At 38.4% G+C, this 25,985-nt stretch overlaps 1 protein-coding gene across 1 annotated transcript in view; it reads right to left on the minus strand.

Moving 5' to 3' along the window:
* The window catches only part of PTPRR (protein tyrosine phosphatase receptor type R), a 153,375-nt gene that overhangs the window by 97,022 nt on the left and 30,368 nt on the right, over positions 1-25,985 (minus strand). The window lies entirely within an intron of this gene.

Genomic DNA, 25,985 nt, shown 5'->3' on the forward strand with positions numbered 1-25,985 from the left:
GTCCTGAGCAACCTGATGGTCTGAGGGGCCTTGCTTTGGGCAAGGGGTTGGACTACACAATCACCAGAGGCCCCTTCCAGTCTCAACCATTCTATGCTAAGAAATCAAACACGACATTAAAAATTAGCCAGAATCAGTGGTTTTGTTCTGTGCATTGTACCTGTACTGCAGACTTACAGCAACTTCTCTCCCAGAACAAAAATTTGGAAGTAATTCTGTAAGGGAAACTGACACAGACTTTTTCCAAAGGGAAAAAGTAAAATCAGTAAAGTAAGAAAGTTAAAAAAATGTTTCTTTCTTTCAGTAAGACACTCTCTGGCTTTCTCTTTAAGTGTTTGATCCAGATCGCTTTCCCAAAGCTACAGGGTTGACAACAATAAAACAATGAGAAGCTTACTTTTGTATCTAATATTAAACAGCTGTGTTTATGAATAAACATAGGGCACAGACCTGCCAAGAACAAGAGTGGCATTTTGCACTCATTTTCCAGAGCAGCTGTTATGATCGTTCAAGGAATATGAGTGCTCCTATTAACTTCCACAAAATTATTCACATATTCAGCATTATGCTTCAGCATTTTGCTGCCTTGCTGCTTATTAGCCTTTGCATTTTATAGAACACTTATAATAGGGTCATGGACAGTGCATGGTATACAACGACGGCCCCCATCACTATTCACAAATCTGTTATGCATCTAACACTTTAAGGAGGAAGGCACCTCCTTCATATCACTTCACAGCATGAAATTTTCTGAAATATGTATTCTATTTCATGCTTAGTTGTGCATAAATTGGCATAAAATCTTAAAATAGCTCTCATGAAATAAAATTAAAACATTACTTATACTGTGCCAGTGCTTACATTTTACAACAGAAGCACACAGCCCTACTGGTTCTGACCAAGTGTCCAGCTCTCCCAATACTGTGTCTCGTTCACAGCCATAAGTAGACATGAAGTGAAGAGTAAGAACAGGGCAAGCATATGAAATCTCTCCCCTGCTACTAATCCTGTATCAAACCACTTTTGGCATGGGGGATTTTCTGAGCCTACTGTAGTTTGCCATAATAATAACCTTCAACAGATCCCTCTTCAAAGTTCCTTCTGTGAACCTCAGTAAACTTCTTGCACCCACAGCAACACTGGGTAAGGTCTACTGCTCACTGAAGAACCACCTTCTTCATCTGATCTGAACCTTGCTCCTTCTGAGATGGATGAAGCTGTCACGTGAAGAGGAGGCAACATCACCGTGCAGCCATTCCCATGATGTAAGTTGGGGCACTGAGCGCATGGGTTAGGCTACAGAGCTGCTCTGGGCTGTGCTAGCACTACAAAATTCTGATCCCTGCTCCCCCCCGCCCAAAACCTTAGAACATGCTCTGACATTACATGATCTATTGTGCTTCAAGTAAGTTTTCTTCATCTGGTTTCAAAAATAAAGTTTTACAATTAACTAGTATTGCAATATTTCATATTTTCTTTTTTATGTGCTTTTTTTTAGGATTATTTCTTAACAATAAAATCATCGATGAATTAATTGTTGTCATGAACAGCTGCAAAATTCTGACATTTATTTCAAAAGAGAAATTTTGTCATGTGTAAGAGGTTCTAAACAGCTTGAAGAAAGCCACTTAAAACTCTCTTTCTCTTTAGAAAGTGGTGATAATTAAATAAATTATGTAAGCAGGATTTTGCAGTTACTGAACTCAATAGCAGTGCCCCCAATAGCTTCCGTAATACAGGTTTCAGCCATAGATTTTGCTTCATTCATTAGGAGCATAGCAGGAGAGCTTATGGAAGCTGCAGGAAGGCTACCTCCTTAAGTATTGATATTAAAACCCCCTCTTTTTTTCCCCTTAGAACTTGCAAGAGATCAAAGCACTCTGCAGAAGCTGTCAGATTGGGATAAGCTTCTGAGCCTAAATATGGTTTGAAGTTTACTTTGTTTCCTGCCTTCTCACCTGCCCAATGTTTCTGATGCAGGGACACAAAGGTGTCATGCAAGTACAGAGTTTCAGACAGATTTTCTACTCAATCATTTCAGACCACAATACTTTCCCTCTATAGTTTTTGGAATGAGAGACCGAACCTAGACTCAGGTTGCCAAAGACAATTGTTTAAGATGGTGCTTGTTCTAATTCAATCATTACATTAGGATTAACTCTACTTCATTTCAGCAGAATTACTATCATTGCAAGGCAGGACACTAACAGATTTTTTTTTTTTTTGCCTTCTGGAAAGGACACATTTAGGCATGCAGATCTTTTAGACAAAGGATGAAGAGTTGCATAGGATGTGGTTTGAAGACAAGAACTCTACATAATGGCATATGATAAAAGCTATCCCCTTTTTTTGGTAGCTACAGCTTACTCTTCCTCGCCCCCTCACCAGCTGTTATTCTTCTGTATGTGAAATGCATCCAAATCACTTCAGTTATACAAAAAAACCCCCAAAACCCCACAACAAATCAAGTTAAGAATAGAGCAATTCAAACATATGACAACCTGATATCCAGAAAAACAGTCACTTTAGTTATTCAACTGATCAAGTCAAACACCACATTGTTAGAATTTGATTAGCAGCCATTGCAGAGATTGAGAAATGGCACAGTGGAGTGCAAAATCTCAGCTAGGAGATGATGACAGAGCTGTAGCTTGTGATGTTGCCTATCCTTCCCCTCCACGTCCTTCACAGCCTCTAATGGCATAAGAAAAAGACATCTTTCAAAAGTACCTTTCTGTATAGTTAGAATAATTTGAAAATTACCCATGCACTGACTTTGAATGCACAAAGTCCTTAGAAAAGGATACAAAATTTTCATGTACAATTTAGTTATCCACATTTTCACATAACTGCAAACTATTTCAGAATAATAAAGATGACAACAACCCCATGTCCACAATGACATGGTGTCTTTGCAATATCAGGGCCTGATAAAAGTTTTGTCAGTCATTCAATACTGAGTAAGTAAACTTTAAATGACATAAAATAAAATAGAAGACCATTAAATGACTTCCATTCACTAGGGCTGAGGCCTACAGAGTACTTCGCTTCGCCTAGTATGAAACATGGGGAATTTATCAGGATAACATCGCTTTGATTACTGTGGGAAATCATTCTTGTGCTTTAAGCTCATAGAACATTATTCATAACTATATCAACATCTTTGCAAAAATAGCACAAAAAGAGCTGGCTAAAATGTATATTATCTTGTTCCACACAAATAAAAGGAATGACAAAAATCTCTTTGTTTTGATTGTGTACGATAACAGCTCTCCACTGTTAGCATGTATCTTTGTTATGGACTTATTATTACTTAACTCCTACAGCTCAGCTGTTGCTGTGTATAAGGTACACAGAACATATACTAACAAATTGATCTCCCTAACAAATGTGTTTTTTCCACCTGTCAATATCTTGGTGGGAGAAAATCAAGGTTTCAGAGAGACAAGCTTCAGAAACTGGTGTCCGAGGACACTTAATCAATAACTTGCCTCCAATCTGAGGCAATAATGAAGCAATATTCATTATTCAAAAGCCTCCATCCAGGCAATCAACACTAAATAGCAATTTAAGTTCTAAAAATGTAACCACCTTCCTAACCTGGATGAGCACCAGCTGAACAGTAAGCTTGCTTCCACTGAAAGACTCTGGCAATTACAGATACCTTGCAGCTCTGGAAAAAAGGTTCAAAATATGGCATATGACACTGAAGGGCTCTGCCAAACGGGCTCTGGAGAACTTGTGGGCTGGAGTGGGATGGTACAGGTGTAATGTTATTACTTCGCACAGTCTACTCTGTCCCCCTTCTGAAGAGAGACCACTGATCTCCTGCCTGGGCTTATGGAACAGGACTTATAGCCAAGTCACACATGGTGCAAAGATGGACTCCTGGTTCATGATGAAAAACCTCGGAGGAAGGCAGGTTTGCAGTAGCAGGCTGGTCAATGAATTCAGTAGCTGAAACACAGGACTTTGTCCTATTCACTGCTCTCCAGCAGGAAGGTGAAAGACTGGCAGCCATGATAACGTACTGATTTCAGCATTTAAATCTGGCAAAGCCTGAAAAAAACAGTGATCAATATCTCCTGGACAACATTTGCCATTCAAAGTTCTTTACTCTTAGCAAATAAATCAAACATAGGCATATGACCAAAGTGTGTTCAAACAGCACATCAGGAGAGGGTATTCAAGACTTGACTATGTCTGATGGATTTGGATGCCCCTAAGCAGGTCCACAGTGTGGTTCTGGAGCTTGTTGCAAAACCCCTATATAATAGGGAGGCAGTTGGCAGGTCTAGAAGCACGTTATGCTTCCTGACCAATCCCAAGACTGACACACAAATGCAGTGCAAAACTACTATATGGAAAAAAATTGCAACTCGCACGTAGGGATTAACCATATTAATCCAAATATAATCAATGTGTTACGATATTTCTCTGACCCAAAGTAGGCTTTAAAAGATTCATGTTATTTAGAGGTGTATCATCACTTTTTTGAGTAGCTTTCTATATGTAATGAATATCTGAACTACTAGTGAATTTTTTAAAAGATCCAGATATGATGTTCATAGGTGCCATTATTTTAGTTTAACAATTAATACCTTGAGCAATTGATTGAATCATAAAATATAAATTGGACAGGGAGAGGAGTTGAGATGTTCGTTTTTTAGCAGTTGTACAGAACTTCCACTATTTAAATTAACATGACTGATGCACAGTGAGGAAAAGAAAGACAAGGGAAATTATTTAAAAAGTGAGAGGTAAAGATTTGGTTTCATGATATAAAAATGAAACATGGAACACCTGAGATGCCTTGTTTTTGTAAAACTGCAAGGTGTGGGAGGAAAGCGATTTGTGGCAAAAAGTTTATGCCTTACTGTATCTCCTGACAAGACAGGAGCCTGTGATTCACAGAGATAATGGTGAGTACCTTTCATCTAAAAGGATGCCTAAGTACATTACAAACTGATTTACAAACTATAAACAGTATTAATTATACACAATGCTGCCATTTATCACAGAAATTCAGCTATCAGTGGGAGAAAGAGAACAAGTAATGAAGGCAGGAAATACAGAGTATGTGCTCTATCACCCCTGTCCCCACAGCCCCGTGCTGTATGTTTTCCAGTGAATCCTCCTCTTTTTCTAATGGTCATGGTGAATAATGACCTGCAATAAAGGCAGGCAGTTTAAGTTCTGCAAGTCGGAGCTCAGCAGGCCCGAGAGCTGCCCTCTTTTCTGACACGTTAAGTGTAATAAATGACAAAATGTTTGCCACATCTCCCCACTTTGTTTGCCTGCCACTGAATAATGGATGCCTGCTGTTATTGATACCATGAAAGCAGTTATCCTTCCTGCTCAGGTGGAAGAGGCGTGCGTTTTGGAGCTCAATATTTCTGTTCCAACCCTCGCTGACTGTAGGGTTGCAGAAATACTCAATGCTTTCATCTATCTGACAAACTGCATAAATGAAGCAAAACTACAAATTTTGACTTCCCACTGAAATGAGGAACCAAAAAAAGCATTTCCTACTAACTGACATTTTCCATTTGGCATTTCATTTTTGGGCACTTACAGAAAAAACTAAAGAAAATGAAAAGTTAGATTTGGTTCGATGTTTCCAGCTATGCTGAAAGAGCAAAGCAGTCAGAAGTCTCCCGTGGGAAACGCAAGACCTAAGGTCCACCACTCTGCCGCGCTTGCAGCAGGGGGAGCTTAATTACCATCTTGGGGTCCCCAGGAGAAAGTGACACCCACAGGGTCAGTTAGCACTCTTGGCAAAGGAAATCCTGATTTCTCTTTCAGAAACTGCTCCATTTTATATAAAGCACATTCAGTCAGTAAACAGTAGAGAAGATAGTCTCACCTGGTGGTTAGGACACCGACAGTGCTTGAATGCTACAGCTACTGTTCTAGTAAATCTCCAATTAGATCACGTTAGGTAAAAAATTGTCAAGGGAATAAAATGAAAGCATCTAATACAGAAAAGCAGATGGTCCAGGAACTAATTTCAAAATCCCCGGAAGATGAGGAAAGGTCTCCATGCCCTGGGAAGTATTCTAGAGGCTCAGCTGCTGCATAGAGGGGCTTTTCTGTGTCCTCTTCTCTGCCCTTCCCACCAGTTTGTTTTTTCAGTCAAAGCTACTTACTGAATTAGACCTGAACGTGAACTCTCTTTGGGATGACTTTTTTTGTGACAAATTTATTGCTTACCAAAAATATTTCAGTCACCTTTCCTGATTCTGGCTCATTTTGAAGTTGGTTAAAAACAAATCTGTCCAAAAGAAAATTAATTTCCAGACATCCATATTAGCCTTAGCAATCTGATATAGCTAAGTATTCATCCTCTTATTACCATTTTGTCCTGTGAAGTGTGAATTGGTCAGAAGAAACTGGGAATGCACAGATTTTTGTTTCTTCACTGCCCACTTCCTCAGCCAGAGGAGTCTTTCTGAAACCTGCTGGTAGAAGAATGCATTTGCTTAAATAAACCAGAATAACAGGCACTAATTTAAATACTCTATTCTAGAACACAAATTTTATATTAATAGGACTGAACTTGCACAAGAAAGGCAAGATCTGCATTTTAAAACTGACTGTTGCTGTGAACTTTCTACTTCAGTTCAAGATAGTGCTGCTAACTTGTATATTCCCTGCAGGTAAAACCAGACGATGAAAGTAAAATGTCTCTGAATAAAACCTGGAGCTGGAATATATTGAGTTCTGCACCGTTACTTGATTTTCATAGTTAATTATTCCCGTTAATATCTAAGCAAGAAATCTTCCTTTATATTTGTGTGCTACTTTTATCTATTATACTTAATTGCCTGACTCACTTTAATTATTAGCCTGGGAAATTCTGGGGATGTCAAAGAAGAGTCTTTTAAAACAGTGACTGTGCTAAAAAACACAAGATTCCCTTAGCTGTCTGTGCATTAAAACCACTTCCTGCAATTATTCCATCACTTGACTTAGTTTTTAAAAATATGCTTTCTGGACCTACAAGGTCAAGAATAATCCTCCTCAAACATGAATGATCTTCAAATCACGCAGAGTTGTCCTCCTGAGCTTCGCAAACAGTGTCTACTATTTCTTTGGGAAGCATGACCTGCTACATGTGTCTTTCTAGGACACTGGCTGAAAATGTCATCGTTGATATCATTAAGCACTGCTATAATTTTTACTTTCTTGCTAATCTACTTAAGCCAACAAGCCCACGTTCCTGCATGCATTTTAGATGCCAAAACCCATTCTGCTCCCTAGCTGACCCATAACCTCCCAGAAAAGTCTATACAACAGTCTTGAATTTCTCTGTGTAAAAATGAGAATTACTTAAACAGAAAGAAATGCCAAATGAAAACAACAGAGATGGCACTGTGATGATCATTTCATCCTTATTCAAGAAAAATGAACCTTAAAAAATCCAGGGGAACAGCTACAGAGTTGTTTGCTTGCTGTTGTAATGAAGTGATGCAGAATCTGTCCTTGACGCTGGCTTGCCACACAGTATCTGCCACTTTGGCTATATTGAGTTTAAAAGATGAAAAAAGAGAGGAACACACATTTCTCCAAGATTTGTTTAATCTGCTCATATCATTTGGCCAGATCTTTGGGTGGTGAAAGTGGACATGGAGCCATTGGTCAGGGTTTGCTGATTTACACTGCCGGGGGATTTATCATTCTTCAGTCATGCTGAAGCACAGATCATCTCAGTGCCCCATGCTTTAGGTCAGTGAGTGAAGGCACTTGTTTTTCCATGTTCTGGACATCTTCATAATCAAATCTATTAGTACTGATTTAATAAAAGGCATAAAAAAGATCAGGCAGAGCTCTAAAGGAACAGGTGAAAGATTTGACTAGTATGATAAGTTCAAACATGGGTCCTTGAATAACAGATTTTCATGCTAATCTTTCTGACAACCAGACACAAGCTATAGATTTCTTTTTTCTAACTACACTCTGCTAAGGTCAAGTATTCAGCTTATGAGGGGAGGACAAAGGAGCTGTGGTGTTCCTCCAGCAGCAATAAAGAGAAGAGAATTAGGCAAATAAAGCAGAAAGTACAGACCTGTTAAAAATCTGGAACCAAAGCTGCCTGAATTCAGTCAGAATCTTCCCTTTTACACTGAAGGATTTGGGGTAGGCTTGTGCTAAGTAAGCAAACGTGACAGTAGGAAAACTGCTATTTCTCTGTCAGAGAAAAACCTAAAAATCTATTCACAAGGTGTCATTTACTTCTGTCAAAGCTCTTCACTGTGTGTCTCCTCTCTGGTCTGTTCCCAATAACTTTAGACATCCCTCCTTTTTCACATGCAAGCCCCTGTCACAACCTGCCACTTCTGTGGGCTACTTCTTCTGGGGGCAGAGGGAGGGATTGCTTATTGACAGCTGTAATGTTAGGATTTAAATCACTTTTGCATAAGCCTCCTAAAGTCTATTAGTTTATGAACTATGGAATAAGTAACAGCCTGCTGGTGGATGATATTATACTACATGTCCTCACATAGCCCAATGGGGTGGAATGTATAACATATAAATCAGATCTATAACTTTTTAGAGGGATGGTGAGAGTCTATTTCTAGAGTCTTTTCTTTAATACGCTTAACAGTGATCTAATAAAAACAGTGTCCCTGAGAACAAAAAGACACTTTTACTTACAAGAGAGCAAGCAGAAACTCAGAACATCTTGCTAGAATGCAGATTCGATTAAAACACCACAGAGGATGCTGTTATGAAAGGGACATATACCAGACAGGCTCAATTTCTTAATAAACTGAGAGGAAAAACAGAGGAATGATTTTTCAATTAGTTTCAGAATCAGTTTGGAAGCTCTCTAGGAGTGGAAAAGAAACTCTCAATTACACTGATGTGACATTGAACTATACTGAAACAATAAACAGCTACAAGTAGCTGCCTGAAAATAGATGTACCTGTTAGGTTATTGGGCTAGATTTGTTGCTAGTGTAATTTCTCTGAAGGCAGTAGTGCTATACCAGCCATATATTTCATTCATCATGTTTTACCATCTACACTTCAATTTTTGGAATAATCAGACATACTGTGCGTGGTGGGCATATGGTGTAGTTGCAAACCAGAAGATCTGCCCTGAAACTATTTTTGGTTATTTCCCTCTCTCCTGTCACAAAACCAGAAATCTGTAACAACAAATAACTGTAACTGAATGGCTGTGTCTTCTGTTATAGCAACTATGCTGAAGTACCCAGGGATATTAATTCAGTACACACAATAAAAATCTTGTTTAGCATTTTTCATGACACTAGATGGTAGCGGCAGTGCATGAAAACAACAGTTCTCTCTATAGTCCTGAACAGGAAGATATAAGACTGGAAAATGAGCATAGGCACTCATCTAGCATTTACTTTCCACTGGCAAAAAGTAGAAGGGTGGATTTTTTTAAACCCTTTCTAACATAAACCAGTAAATTACCCCTACTAATTAATTATTTACAAGCATCAGAAGTGAAAGCTTTCCATGACTCCTCCATATATCTTTCAAAATGTTTGTATTTAAGAAGAAGGATAATATATCAATTCTTCCAAACGTGACATTTAAATAAGTATATTACTGACAGCTGCTCACTGGTAGTAACAGTTTCCAAAATACCTGAGCGTATCATAGCACTGCTCTTCTGCTGACGACAGGGTATTTTTAATTTTTGAGATTGTCTTATGAAACATAAACCCCTGTCTCTGTCAGGGAGAAATTTAACTACTCCCTCTCCTTATCTCGAGCTACGATGATCCCTGCTCTTCCAGATTCACCTAATATTTTAACGACAGTAGGAAACGTCGTTGCCCTGTGTATTCCCTCTCCCCTGTCTGCTGCATAATTGTATCTTTCCCTGCAACTGGGAGACAAAAGTACCTCTGTGCCAATTAGCTTTTCAGACCTTTTTAGGTAAGGGAATCAAGCCTAATTGAAACACACTGTGACAGCTGGGCTGCTGCAAGTCACGTCAACACTGAAGAAGATGTGAGGTGACTGATCAGTTATCCAGCCGGCATTGCCCGTTATCGAACATGCAGAGAGGCACTCCAATAGTAAACGTATCTCCATGCAGCATCTCATCATAGCTCTTCAGAGCCTGGTGAAGTAACTGTTCTTTGCTGGCGATGGAAATGTGCGTTAGAGCATTTAACCGTATTCTTTATTTTACGGAAGAGCCCTAGGAAATAGATTATTCACATACAAATAATCCTGTCACTGCTAGGAAGGGATCGCTGTTAAAAGTTCCTTGCCTTAAAAAAGTTTTCTCACAACTCTTGACTCCTGCAAATTTAGAGAGTCCTTGGAACGGCTTAAACCCTTCCTTTATACTCTCAGTAGGAATCAGGCTTAGAAACTACTGTTATAATAAAAATCAAATCACTTGTTGAAGGAGAGGCAGTTTAAGGCCACTCTGTCAGAGCTGGAAGATGTTGTGAAGGGTAATCGCAACCTCTGTTTCTCATCGAGATATCATTTTTTGCTCACCATCATCTCAAACATGATATAATTATGGCTGAGTGCCTGATGTTTCCTTCTGCATGGGATCACCTTTCCCATTACTGACAGAAGCCTAACCAGCAACTTAGGGACACTAGTTCATTTGTACTCTCTTCTGCTTTTTGAAGCTGTCAGTTCTGGGAGAGCCAGAAGGCCACAAGCAAGTCAGGAAATGGGCATCCTCACTTAAAGGAAGGTTTCCTTCTGCCTAACACTCTCAGGCATAGCAGGAATTATGTGGCCAAGCAGAAAGCTGATGACTTTTTTGCTTCTCTACTTTCCATTTTATCCTGTATCATCAGAGATGTTCCTATTACTCATTTAAACATCAGGTCTGCAAGACTAGAATAACTGATACTTTTGCCGACAAGAAGAGCTCATTTCATTTATTTTAATCTCTGCTAGTACCTGCGCCCTTCTCATTACCACCCACATTCTCTCCAGGCTGGTGGGAGGATCGCCCTAGTCAGATGGGAGATATTGACCTATATCTCATCATGAATTCAGTTTCTCACCAGAGACTTGTTCTGCTATAAGAGAAAAGGGAATTCATTCACTAATGTAAGAAGCATTAGCATGTGCAGTTATATCATCTACAGAGAATGAACTTCATTAACACAACCAATACAGAACCACAAAACCTTTAAAGAGCATCTGAGCTCTCTTTTTTTTTTTTTTATGAAACATTACCATTGATTTACTTTCCCAGATGTACTCCTTGTTAGAGTCTGATGGCCAGCTTAAGTGTTTTATAAGAGGAAGAAAAATCTCAGGTGGTTTTATTTCTCTGAGGACCACATCTATTTGCAGATATTTTCCCATGATTTTTTCCTGTCTCTAATAATATCACAGCACGTGTAATAAAGAAGAACGTCTGTCCAAAATCATCTCACAAGTAAGACATTATGCAGTTAACAACTATTAATGGAAGTGAAGATTCAAGGTTTATTTGCTTTTTTCCTTTCTGTTTCTGTGCAGTCATGCTAAATTTAGTAACAAGTGAGAACAGCTCAGCTCGCGCTGGGAGGCCAAGACAACTTTTAAAATGTATGCAATACATGTTTTCCTGCTAAAGCAGACAGGTTCAAATAATAATGTTATGTACCCACTTGGACTTTCTTTTCTCAGCAGGTAATATATCAGGTAATATATAATCTTGCACCTTTCAATAGCTTCATAAAAAATTAAACCATTTTGCAGAAATATTTTCCCCAGCTCACTGGAGAAGTGAGTGGGAAGAAGAATAGAGAAAAACACAGACATTGTTTCAAGGTGATTCTTCATGTGGACCTCCTTGACTGTCTGCTTTCACATAGCTTTAGGATATACACATACTTACATGGGAGCACTGAAGCAATTCATGTGACAGATGCTTACCAAATTGCTATGAAAAAGGTATACAGATAACAGTGATGGGAGCAGGACAACACTTTTGAATAGGATGATACACAACAGTTGATGGAAAGGACACACACTTCAATGATGACATGATTTGGGAGGATACTGGAAGATTTCCTACTGATTTTCTAAGGAATATATGCAAAAATAGAAAGGCAGTACATGGTGGTATAACATGACAGTGTAAGGCCTGAAGACGATCCAAAATGAAGAATGTCTTTGAGTAGAAATATAGATTAAAATCTTTATAGTTAAGCAGCTTTTTCACTGGAGTAAATGGGGAAGACTGAAGATTGGATTTCTCTAACATGGCCTCCTGTGGTGCCAGAAAAGGAAGTAGCAAGTTTCCTCAGAAAAGGTCCTCTGGAGAGATGACAGGAGGGACCCAATGAATGACCTTTGGAAAAGGAGGATGTGGAAAGACTGGCAACCTCCACTCATCTACTGGTCTCTGTCAGCTGTCAATCTGTGTGGTGAAGTGGAAGGTCAAGAATTTAGTATTAATCATTAGGGAAGCAGTATAGTTGAGTCACATGAATAAATCTAATGTTGAGAAGAAATACTACTAGAGATAGCCACTGTTCCCTTTCCCCCTCCCTCATTACCTATCTAGGGATGAAATGAGTAGAAAAGAGAAAGGAAATGAGGCAGTATAAAAAACATAAGATGAAATGTAACATGGGAAGGAAATGACAGAAAAGGACTAGAAAGAAGTGACCTTTAGTCACCAATGTGTAACGCAAAAACAACTAAACTCATACCACCTGATCTTCAGTAAAGAAGCCAAACAAGAAATCTCATGTTCCTAAAGTGATCATTTTGGTGGCTTGCTTTTTTGTTTTTCCTTCTGTTACTTCCTACCCAGCACTGCCACATAGCTTCTTTCCTGCAGTAGCTGCCCCAACACCAGTTCTCACCTTACATGGAACCTCTCATGCCAGCCTTGTATCCCAGCACTCGCACAACCCAATGAGAGTATGGCCTCCTCAAACATCAGCGGAGGGATTGATCGCTGAATAAAATCCTGAAGGTGCAAGAGATGAGCGCACCTTGCAGGAAAGTAGCTGTACGCCATTAATACCATCAGGACATTTGCCACGGAATTCAGAGAGTAATGAAACAAGTCCTATAAAAAAAATGAGATTTGCAAACTCACTTCTTTTACAGAACAGTTTGTCCCATATCGGGGGAAGCTACATCTTTGGCAGATTTACAGTAATGAAATTTTTCTATGACCTTTTACTCTGTCTCTTTACATTACAAATAAATGTTAACGTCCTACTAATTTGGATCAGTCTGGCCTTCCTAGCCAATATTCTCCTAATATATTTAAAAGTTTCTAAGATGACACAAGGTGGGTGGCTTTCTTTGCTCTGAAACAGTCTATTTCCCAAATAATTATTCACTCTGATTCATCATTTTGCAGCCTACCAATGAGATAAGCATATGTTGCCTGTAGCTGTTTACTTAGCTTTATTACAGGTAAGAAGGACAACAACCAGCGATAAGTGAACAAATATTTGCAAGCTATGGTTACTGCATGAGAGTTCATGATCACAGCCAGGAAGACGTGAACTTTAAACAGATAAAGGCATGGTAATGGAGATTATATATTAATAGAACTAAATTACTGACCAGGCTGTTAATTTCATTCAGAATTTGCTGGGAAAATTCTAAGCATATCTTCCATAAAGGTATATGCAATATACCCCAAATATTTTTTAAAATCCAAAGAAATTAATTCATTTCCAAGAAACATTTTCATTCGAATTTTTAGTTTTCTCTAATCTTTCCGCAAAGAACAACTGATATTTCTGAGTGAGGTCACATTTAAAAGAATAGTTTGACACATCTTGGAAGATGGAAACTGCACACCAATGTTACTAGCTTTAGAGCTAGTTTAGCCACTGGCCAAAGGCTTTCGCTATGTTTTTGTCCTAGTTTTGCTCAAAAAGCAACCTAAAAACTTGGTCAAAACTCCCTGACAAAATAAGTTACTATTATAAAAGGCTGTTCAGTAGAACACATTGCTTTAGTAGATTCCCCCCGCCCAAATTATCTAAACTCTTTAATATTATAAAGACATAATGCTTTATTCAGAATGAAAAGTTCATGTTTCCAACAGCTTTAAGGCTGAAGAACACTAATAATTTTATCTTTAATGACCTATTCAGAGACCTGACCTATCAATATCAATATACACAGATAAAAGGCAGCATTGAATGAGAAAACACTTAAAAAAAATGTTCTACAAAATTTCTTCCTTACATCCAATAATTTGCAGTTTTTCTGCAACTTACCGACTGTACCTACAAGAGCAGAGCAGCCTTTTGTCCCTCACTGCCTTCCAGAAGGCTAGAAAAATATCTGTATGCTTTTTGGGGGGGCTCTGTCTAGATCAGCTCTGCTGCTGCTGCCAGTTCTGTGGAATTAGTGCAGCAAGGATAATACAGTTCAATAGCTCTAGTTCAAAAGCCTTCATATTTTCAGATTATTCTGTTCCGCTCCACATGATTTAATGCATGGAGGATAACATAAAGGCCTTGGGGAACTATTCTAGCTCCTCAGTGCTTGTGTGATACTTACTGTAATGCTAATGGGAGTTACACATGTGCACCCAGGGAAGAATACACCATGGTTTTTAATATGATAAACAAAGAGCAACCTAGAAACAACTTAGTTTTTTACTTCAGTGCAAATCTGCAGTGTACATTTGAAGCACAGAAACAGTAACAGATTTTTTAAAAATCACTACTCATTGAGCACTGTGGCTGTAAAATTCTCTACCCCAAAATAATCAGGGTGTTTGAAATCTGATTTGACAGACTTGTTTTACAAAAATTAAGCTTATTAAGCATTTTAGAGACTTGTACCATAACAACCATACCTAACTATGATATATATCAACTGTATAAAAATATATACATATAATATATATATATATAAAATGTGTCTAGCTATACATACATACATACATGTATATAGGGGGAGTTACATAGGACAGGGCAATTAGGTGCTATGTTGTGCAAGGAGACTTCGTGCTACTTTGAGGAAAATGTGCTGGCAAACCACATACATGGGAAACTGCTTTGGAGAACAGTTTCAAAATGGATGATACCACTGAATGATACCATGCACACACACACACACACATGCGCACATATCTGTGCATACAAGACACAGAACATGTTAAATATTGGCTGTATTGCTTTGAATGATCACCTCTTTTCCCTAGAATGCTGGAAATTGTACTTTCATAATCCCAGCATGCAGGTAGATATGTGTTTTTCATACATACTGACCTTTTCTAATTATTCTATTCTATCCTGAAGTGACTATGCTGTAAATCAGATCCACACACACATGCACAGTTAGAATTAGAAAGAAACTGCATGCTTTGAAAGCCTTAAATACATTTTGTATGATTTGTGAGCTAGAGAAACTCTAAAGTAGAGGACACATTGTGTGAAGACTAGCTTTAATTCAAATTCTTTTATCCAGTTACCAAGGCAAGGCCGGGAGTTAAACAAGATAACGTGACTTCCTCTGTTTCTGAGGGAATTCTTCTCTCTGAAAGATACAAGTATTTTTAATTGAATCCATTTTTAAGTTCTTACCATGCTGTTAGAAAATTTGAAACAGGATCACAAGGCCATTAACAAAAATTTCAAAAATAATCATGAGAAGGTCTGCTAATCTGAAAAGCCTAAGTATGTTTTTTTGTTGAATCACAAATGTCTTCCCACTGCAAACTTTTTGCTCAAGAGACATCAACCTGAATCATTCATGTGAAGCCGCCCTGCAGAGCAATTCCCCAAGTACACGATCTGCCAGTGCACACTCCTCAGAGGCCACACACTAGTCTTTGATTGTAACTGCAGAACACTGCCCTGTTGTCTGTAAAACCTCACGCTTACACTGACCTTCTTCACCTCGGTATTGCCGCTGCAAGGAGGTAGAGTTGACAATGTGGCAGACAATTAACAGTTCTTGGGGAAGGTAGAAACCTCCAGGAACAGTTAGGAGACCTAGAACTTCACTGGTTTCTCCATGACAGACTCTGCAAGGTGAGCTATAAAGTGTTCTTTTCTGTAGCTTTCTTTCTTTCTTTCATTTGAGAAGGCATATGAAGTCTAATATTTGAAAGCTTGACACACACAACAGTATTTTCTTCCTAATGGAGATTTAATTTTTCTTCCTTAACTATGCATTATCCATGTACAATGTCATTGGAGCAGCTGAGGGAAATGGGGTTGTTTAGCCTGGAGAAAAGGAGGTTCAGGGGAGCCCTTATCGCTCTCTACAACTACCTGAAAGGAGGTTGTAGAGAGGTGGGCACTGGTCTCTTCTCCCAAGTAACAAGTCATAGGACGAGAGGAAAAGGCCTCAAGTTGTACCAGGGGAGATTTAGATTGGATGTTAGGAAAAATTTCTTCACCGAAAGGGTTGTCAAGCATTGGAACAGACTGCCCGGGGGAGTGGTTGAGTCGCCATCCCTAGAGGTATTTAAAAGAGTGTAGATATGGTGCTTAGGGACATAGTGTAGTGGTGGACTTGGCAGTGCTAGGTTAACAGTTGGACTTGATGATCTTGAAGGTCTTTTCCAACCTAAACGATTCTGTGATTCTATGATTACATCAAATAAGGGACAATGCACAACAGTGCAAATGAAACCCAGAAATTCCTTTTGCCCAGCTGATTTAGGTGGTGGAGCTGGTGATCAATAGACTGTTGCCATTGGCATTTGTAACCTCTCAGAACTGCAACTTGGTACCTGGCAGCTTGGGGATGCTTCTCAGATCACTGCAAACAGAACAACTCCTAAACTCTTCCAAATCATAATTCTAATCCACAAGAGCAAAAAAGCCATCAGCCCCAGAAACGCTGGATGACATATTCTGTCTGAAAGTCTTCCCATTGAAAAATAATCTGGTCTTATATTTTATCAAAGAAAACAACATTTGAGTGTTTTTAATATGAAATTTATAAGTAAAAAAACCCAAGCAAATTGGCAAACTTGACCTTATTCCAGTTGGAATTCACATTGATTTAGTTTTGGGAAACAAAAACTATGAGACATCTTTTTTCCCCTCTTAATTCTTCATCCCCAGTCCAAGTTTTTTTGCCATCAAGTGGAATAGAAGAAATTATTTCCAGCTTTGCTATTTATTTTAACGTCCTTTCCATTTTTCCTATTTTTCTCTTTGTTTTGTGTTTTTTTATTACTGCTTATTTAACTTATCCAAATCGTTTCAAGTTTTTTTAAGAATTACAGAATGCAAAATGCAAAAAAGATGAATAAAAAACAACCCTGAAAAAAGCACAGGTACAATTCATTCTACTGAATTATGTAACAGCAAAAAAGAAAATAAGAAGAAATTGTAAAATTGGGGGCGTGTGAAAACTAAGATAAAGTGAATTTTGATCTAACAAATGTATATAATTTTCTATAGAATATTGACAATGTTGGACAAAAATGCAAGAAAAAAATTTCAAAGGTTTTCCTTTAACAAGGGAAAAAAAAAAGAAAAAAGGAAAGATATACAGGAGTTTAAAAGCATGCCCCATTACCTTTATAATTAATATCCTTTGTGAGAGAATTGTTACAATTTATAATCGCTACTACTTACAGAGTTTCCCTGGTTTAGGATGATTATCTGCAGTGTTAACCACCAACCTCTGGAAAATACCGGAAGACATGTAATAACATGAACAGGGTCTTACCAATCATCTCTTTCTCATAAGCTTCTCTTTTCCAAGAAAACATATTGGAGATGATGTGAGCTTTCTGAAATCAAGATACTAAGCACAAGGATTTCCTTGCCTGTGTAAGACTACAAGAAATAAGCTTTGACCTCCCTGATCTGCCTTGTTAGCTGTAGTAGAATTCAGTGCTGAACAGTCTGTCATTCCAACAGCTTTCAACTGAGCACCATGCATTAATCATGAATTTTAAATTTTGACTGGCAGAACTGAAAAATTAATTTGTTAAAAGCCTGTAATTTCATGCCCTGCTTTTGCCTTACCTGCAACATCTGCATGCAGCACCTCCTCTGCAAATTAAGCCTTTCACTCAAAAAAATAATAAACATATTTATAGTCTGATTCACAGTTTTACCAATAGTTTCACTAAAATGCTTTTCTTAAATTGTCATAGAAGCAAAGTAGATTTGTTTCTACATGAGGCATATCTTGTCATGTCAGATTTTTATGGTTATATTAACGCTATGTTTTTTGTAAGAAATGGATTCATAACAAATGATCTATCTTCATAAGGTAAAGACAGATCCAACCTCCTGAATGCATTACCTATGATACAATGCTGACAAACCTGCATCGTGATTTTCATTTTAAGTGTTACAGCTTTAAGGGGATATCCTGCATATAAAATTTTATTCTTCGGATCTGCTACAGTATCTAGTGTTACAAGAAATGAGTTTCCTAGAACTCTGATTTTAATGCAACCTGTGTGTGTTTTCGCTCAAGTCTAAACACACTGAATAAATTTCTGAAAGTTTGGAGTGAAAACCAGCCTATGCTTTCAGCTGTGGACTAAGAATTATCTGATTTCAGATAATACAGAACTAGGAAACATCTACCATATTTTTGGACCAAGTTTCTTGCTATCGAACTCAACCATATCATATAAACCCCTTGTAAACTGAAACTATAAGAACCCAGAAAGCTAGGCAATTCAATCAATATCTTATCTCCATGAAACTCAGGGAGTACAGATTTTTCTTCCTGCTCGTGTGAGAAAATTCACGTTGGAAGCACCTTTTCAGACGTACTTGTATATTGTTTTTAATTTTTTGAAAGCTTTTTAGTTTCTAAAGTCATTACTATTGTATTTGAGAAACTCATAAACTGTTAATGTATATTTGCAGCTACCTCTGTATGTGTCAAAATCAAATAATATCCTGACTGAACGGAGGTGAAACTGAGGCATAAACAGTCAGGTCATGCGCAAAATCTGTGCTGGAGCTGGTGATCAAACTAAGATCACTGCGGACAGTGGCATGGTTTAAACCCTATTCCACATCAGAAGGAGTCATACCGAGAGCTCTGTGGGAGGACTCTGCTTGCTTGCTTATGCTTAGCCCATTTCTACACCAAATACAATATGGGAATTATTGTATCCTTATTACTTCCTTCTAGTAATTTAGGGATTAGGGATGTCATCCAAAGGAAAAAGATGTGGCTCCAATATTCTCCCTTTTACAACAAGACTTCAAGCCACATTTCCAAGGATGAGTGTTGTCTAACAAGCCTGAGGTTATTCTAGGACTTCCACCATTCTCCATCCATCCTTTTGAAGCCACTTCAGTGTATAGATAAGAAGCCCTGATTTCTGAGGGAAGAGATCAAGAACAAATGTGACTATGACTCTGCAATTTAATGACTGCTTTAGACACAGAAGGAGGCAAGTCCTAGATTCTGTTCCCTGTTCTTTATCCAGTCAATATTTAGTCATACCAGTATTTGGTATTTTTTACTTAGTTACTAACAATTAGCAATTCTTTCTTAGAAAATAATAACCAAACACATACAAAAAGTACTCATTTTTAATTTATGAGCAATACAGCAACATCTCCCACTGGGTACCGCATCTCATTTTATGATGAAGTTCCTGAACAGAATTTCATTCCATCTTTTAATGTTTAATACATTTCAGAGAATTAGAAATGACTTTTCCTCTTATTCATGATTATTAATAAACATATACTATTTAGCATATATATAATGCAACAACTTCAATATCCTGTTTATGACAGAGGCCTTATTTTGCTAACTATTTTATGATCTTGAATCTCAGAGGACATTTGGTGGCACCATTCACACTCGTGCTGAAGAACCAGAAGAAAAGAGGTTTTATGGCCACATGGTCCCTTCCTGTGTATCAAATGCCTGCAGATGCCACCTGCTGAGTCACGGCATTTTGAGGTGCAGTGTAGAGAAATCCAAATAGCTTCCTGAAACGTACAAGTTACCCACAGCTATTGCTAATATGCTCTGATGGCCACACTGCTTCCAGTACCTGATCTGGCTGGCTCATTTAAAGCTAGCTCTTTGCAATACGTACTATAAATGCGTCCTTATTTGCTACTCTGGTTTCTAAGGGGCCTATGTGATCCAACCAGCAAGCAAATGCTCAGGAGAATGATCTTTATAGATATGAAGCTGCTTGGCTAAAATGTCTAAGAGTGTGGTAGCCTCTTAAACATGAGTGCACCTTGACAGATTTATGGTTGTAGGTCAGAAGAAATGTGTGTTGTTGGGAAGCCATCCTGCTCCAAAGGCAGCAGGCTCCAGGGCAGAGCTCTGACCTTCTCAGGAGAAAATTCTTCTCCCAACCTCCTCCCCAAAACTAAATCAAACAAGCTGTTTGACGAGGCCATGGTTATCCAAGTAAACTACTGTTCTCCCACATGCCACCCTCTCTGGTGCCACTTCTGTCACAGGTATTTCACCTCTATTACTGTAGCAAGAGGAGCACAACCAAAAGGCAGAGGTTGAAATTGAAGCGTGTGGGAGTTCAGCTTGAATGAGTGCTACAAGATTAGACAGATGCACTTTTGTTTTATATTATGTGATATGGCAAGTCATAGAAAGAAAAGCAATTAAAGAACCAGGAACATTTTGTTCATTTCAGTTATTCTGCTGAAGGAAAGGTTTTTCCTGGATCTTTGCCTTTGTGAATATATTATATCTATCCTGGACTGCGATCCAAATGTTATGAGAAATAACTAATACACTAAGTTAGGAAAATTGCCTTTTTCATTGTGTAAACAACCTTCAAGCACTGTTTTGCAAAACTTATGCACAAATACTCTAAAATACCAGGATGCTATTTAATAGACTTAATATTGTTTGTCATTGATGGAGCAAAGCCAAATGTAAACAGATTAGTTCACTGAAAATCAGGCGTTAGGTTTGTCCTCGAAAAAGCATATCGTGAGTGCTATTAGCCCTTACGGGAAGAAAGAAAGGACAAGACAAGAAATGAAGGATAGCTGCATTCTGGGCAGCTCTGGTGGTCTGAAGACTCTGGCAGGGAGCTCTCAGGCAGAGCTCAGTGTCACACTAACCAACAGCAAATACTGTAGCTATCAGAAAAGTATTCCGGTACCACAGATATAATCCTGACCAGCTATTCAAAACAAAAAAATGTAGCTGTCCATGCTCACTGAAATCTGAGAGCTTCAAGACAACATACTCATGGTCACATTCATAAGAGTCAAAATTACAACGTATAAGAGGACAGGGCTTGTTCAGTCCCTTCTACGTTTCTTGTTCATCTGCTGTGCTGCAATATTGCACTCAGTGCTGACCTGTAGCTTTCATTTTCATAGGTACTGAGCTCTCAGTCCTGTCTAGACAGAAACTACCAGTGAACTTTTATCACCACACTAGAACTGAACACAGTACCATTTCCTGTGCAGCTATTTATCTAAGGCGCGTGCAGTTTGAGCAAGTGTCCCTAGGAGGGGACCTTTGGCTCCCTTCCCTCAGTAAGACAAAGGCAAATAGATGCCCCAGCGTTTGAATGGATCCCCAGAGACACAAACTAGATGTGGCTAGAACATGGGACAGAAACACCTACAGGCCTGAAGTACGCAAGGGTATTTTTCACACACCTACATATGGTAATCCACACCAAGGTAATAGAAAAACATACAGGCATGGACTTACACTAAGCATGAAAGAAAAGAATTAAAGAAATAATAGTATATGTATTATCCAATATCTTTTTTTCCATTGTACAGGCATCATATAGATAACACTCAGAGCTGCTGAATCGTTCCATATTTTTTCTAGCCGTCTTTTGACCTTACAATAGCATGTTCAACCTTACATTAATACTGTTAACCAAACGTATATGGTTAATAGCTATTTAAGACAATTCCTCTACTGCTTATATTTTTCCCTCACTTCAAAAATCCACTGTCAACTCTCCTCATAAAGCTCTACCAGATTAAAGACAGGTGTTATACTCATTGTCAGTAAACACAATTCTAAGAAGTCACAGTAAGAGGATTTTAACTCCTCTAAAAAGAGTGTTATGGAAGCAATTTTATAAAAAAAGGCCATTGCTGACCAAAACTTATCCATGTTTGTATGATACACACTTTATAGAAGATTAGCGCAAGTATTGTGATATTTCATAACTACCATCATTGTAGAATTAATCAGTGCTAGATTGATCTGTAAACTGAAATTTAGCTCATTAAAAGCACAAGATGTAATGAGCATTTTCAAGTAACTACAGACAAGAGCCCTTTTATTGCAGCATTAGCAACATACTGCTAGAATAGAGCTAAGTCACAACTTGGTTATTACACCTTTGCCTGTTTTATACCATCCCTTCTAGGTTTAAGCACAAAATCTATTTAAAAATTACAAGTACTTACGTAATCAGACTTCATTACTGCCTTTACAGTAGGTGGACATTCCTACATTCAAATTAAGAAAGTTGTGCAAGAAATTTTGTTGTCTCTATTTCTTTTTCAGCCAATGCCTTTCCCCAACGCATGCAAGCAGTTTAATAAACATGGTACTTTATGAGATTAAAGAGCTAGAGATAATCCAGGAAACTGCAAATAAAATAACAGGATTAAGTTATATAGTTAGCTCAGTGGACTGAAATAAATTTAGTTCACTGTTGGGCTAAAATGCACATAAAACCTTTTACTTGCACTAAAACTTCTTCCTGAAAGCTTCTTTACATTAATATCATGGTATATCACAAACTGAAAATACTTTAATAAAAATAAATACATTTAGGAGAAAAAAAGATGTAAAAAATAAATTACTTTTGTATTGGTCTATGGATTTGAAAATCTGAGTAGCATTTTCTAATACGCGGAATAACCTTTCATGCCTTGTTTACTGGGCTATGGCAGTAAACATTTTTTGTTATTATTTTGTTTGATAGCTGTTCTTGAGAGACAATAGTGCCTTGTGGAAACAGAAAACTTTGCAACCAAAAAGTCAAAAGAAAACACTTAACTTTCCATGCAATATGCCATTTTGAAATACATACACACAAATATACATAAATACAAGTCATATACTTTTATGTAATAAAGTGTTAGTTGATAACTTAATTTAGGAAAGGTAAACTCTTAGCACATCCACCAAGATAAGGATGTCTGCTGCTTTCAGAAGTAGTTTATTTTCTGCAAATTAGTTAAGAAATTTGTTCTTTCTGACTCCTTTCCTGCCTCCTTTGGCTCCCACTGATTTCCCCTTACTTAATCAACCTTACAGTGCTTAGACACCAGAAGGCAGTTGTCTTATTAAGACGGAATTCCTACTGATGAATCTATCTATGTATCTAGTATGAAAACTTACATATCTGCTCACCAACTGGGAAAGTCACATATATATACTAAAAGACAGAATCACAAACACATTGAAAAACAACAGAAACTGTATCATTTGCTCTGTCATTATTATCAGAAGGCACTCTTAATGGACAATAAACATTTACCTGGTTTTAATAAGAATTTTTTAGGTACCATTTAATTTTTAAAACAGGCAGAAGACAACAGAAATGCCCATAAATAAATTCATACACATTCAACAGAAATCTTCAAGGCTATGCATCTTGCAAAACTTTGTAACTATGCTTAAAAAGCAGTGGATTGGTTATAAAACCATTATTAAAACCAAACATCCTAATCAAGTAGTACATTGCCAAACACAGAAACATCTGGAGAGTCACAACTACAATTATAAAATTACAATTCTGTCCACACTTTTAAGCTAACTTATCAGGACTAAATACAGGACGCATTCTTGCGAATTCAGCACCAGCATCATTCCATAAAACAGGACTACTCTTGAGAATAAATAGATGGCTCCTGTTCAAGGTGGGATTTCCACACGTGTATTGTTTAGCAGGTACACAAGATTTGGTTCTGTAAACCTATAGTTTGTCCACGCTCGTTCGGATTCTTGCAAGAATACCTCAGGCCCAAAGCAAGGTCTACATGACAGCTCCCGAGACACCCTAGATCAGCTTGGGTATGTCAACACTTCAGGGAGTGCTTCGGTCTGTTGAGTGTCCGTCCCAGGCCCTGCTAACACAAACGTCTTGTGCCCTTCCCTCACAGTCCTACCCAAGAAGCCCTCTGACTCCTATCATCATACACCAGCTCCTTCTAGCAAAAAGGAGAGGAAAAAAATGACCCAAGGCAGCCATCGGAGCACTAGGCACATGGCCTTTCCCAAGAGATGTACCTCCTTTGTACCCTAAAGGAGGCCACTCCAAGCCAAAGTGCCGCTCCCTGCCTATGGGTGTCTGTGCCTGAGCACACTAGCCCCTCTGCAGAGACGGAGGAGGAGGCCAGGCAGCCCCTGTGGTTAGCTGGGCCTTGGCCTTGGGTAGTAGCTGTCAATGTACGCAACAGCACGCACGTAGGGATGGTCCCCAGGGCTTGCCAGGACCGCACATCGCCAACCTGGGCTATGCCACGGTGGCACTGACACAGAAAACGAAAGGAAGGTCCTGTGACCAAGCGGCCTGCCACCATTGTTTGCTGGCTCTCTCTCCAAGGATAGCCACCAACGCAGACCTGCCAGAGTGAACGCCTGAGGCGGGATCTCTCAGTCATGCCAGGGCCTTGCTCCCAGCGGGGATTCAGATGCTCTTCTGGCCACTTAGTCATGCCAGGGAGAAAGTGTTCTGCCTGTGTTGTGGCATCGCTAAAAAGTCAGGCTGTGTCTTCGAATCGGCCATGATGCTTAAGGGCACACATGTTGGCAGACCTGCCCAGTTCCCACCGTGGGTATGGTCCAGGTATATGGTTATCTACAGATTTGAGGGCAGTAGCCTAAGTCCCCACTCGAGAAGAGATACTTCACAGTGCTGCTGTAACCCCTAAACATGCATGGATGGCCGATAGCGGAGCATTTGGCTGGAGCATGCTGCATGGCAAGGTAAGGGAGCGGTTGACAGAAACGAAACACCCTGCTTGAATGCAGGTGCCATGACTAGAGCCTGCTCCAATAGCTACCAAAGCAAAAAAAAATCTCCATAAAGGCCACATTCCTTCAACTTACTAGTTCTGTCAGTTCTAGTAACTTAGAGTCTTTTATAGATAGATAGGTAGGAATAGGAACATATTGATTGGTAATATTTATATGATTAATTATATTTACACATATAAATGTATATAAATTACAAATTTAAGAGATCAATATTCATCACTTCTACCATGCAATGCATGATAAAAATAGACTGTTTCCCAAGAGAAGGAAAAGCACACAAAACTGGGATGGCAAGTAGAAACTTAACAGTGAATTCCTGTCATTTATTTTCATAACTACAGCTCTCACACACTGTTAATGTAATTGCCATTTATTCATGATCTTATTACACAGTGGTTAACAGAGACTTGGGAAATACATACACTGTGTGTAAATTGCCTTTAATAAAAGCAATTAGACAGTTGAATGAATATTGTTCATTACCACCTATGAGTACAGGGACATCTGGTGGATGATATTGTTACTTGATTTTTTTCTATGTATTTTCACCACACATTTTCCTCCAAAACTCCACAGAGTACAAATTCAATCTATTCAATGGCCTACACTTAAGAAATACTGCATATTTTTACATTGCTAAGTGACCTTTGACATGTACACCTTACAATAAATTAATATTAAATGAATTTTTCCTTCAGCTGAGATAACCTTTTTATTGTTTTTGAGCAGACATTAATTTAGTTTCTTTTAGTCACCACTCATGTGGCAAACGTGCAGCTTTTCAAAGTGAAAATATATTTTTTTCTATAACACTTTTTCAAAAATAGCAAAATTTAATCTTGGACTTCAAAGTATATTTTGGTCCCGAGTTTAAATGGGATTTTCAGAAATCACTAATAAGATCATTTAATTTCAGGTCTGTAAGTACATGGGTGTACATGCTTCACAATAAGCCCCACAGCACCTGGAATCCAGAAGTCTGTGGAGCACTGCAAAAGCAAGGCAACCCTATACCAACAGCAGGAATCTTCTCTAGTTGGGTTTTCCTAGCTTAACACAAGCAAATAGGCTTAGAAATACTCACA

The sequence above is a fragment of the Mycteria americana genome, chromosome 1 (genome assembly GCF_035582795.1).
Source record: "Mycteria americana isolate JAX WOST 10 ecotype Jacksonville Zoo and Gardens chromosome 1, USCA_MyAme_1.0, whole genome shotgun sequence".
Classification (NCBI taxonomy): domain Eukaryota; kingdom Metazoa; phylum Chordata; class Aves; order Ciconiiformes; family Ciconiidae; genus Mycteria; species Mycteria americana.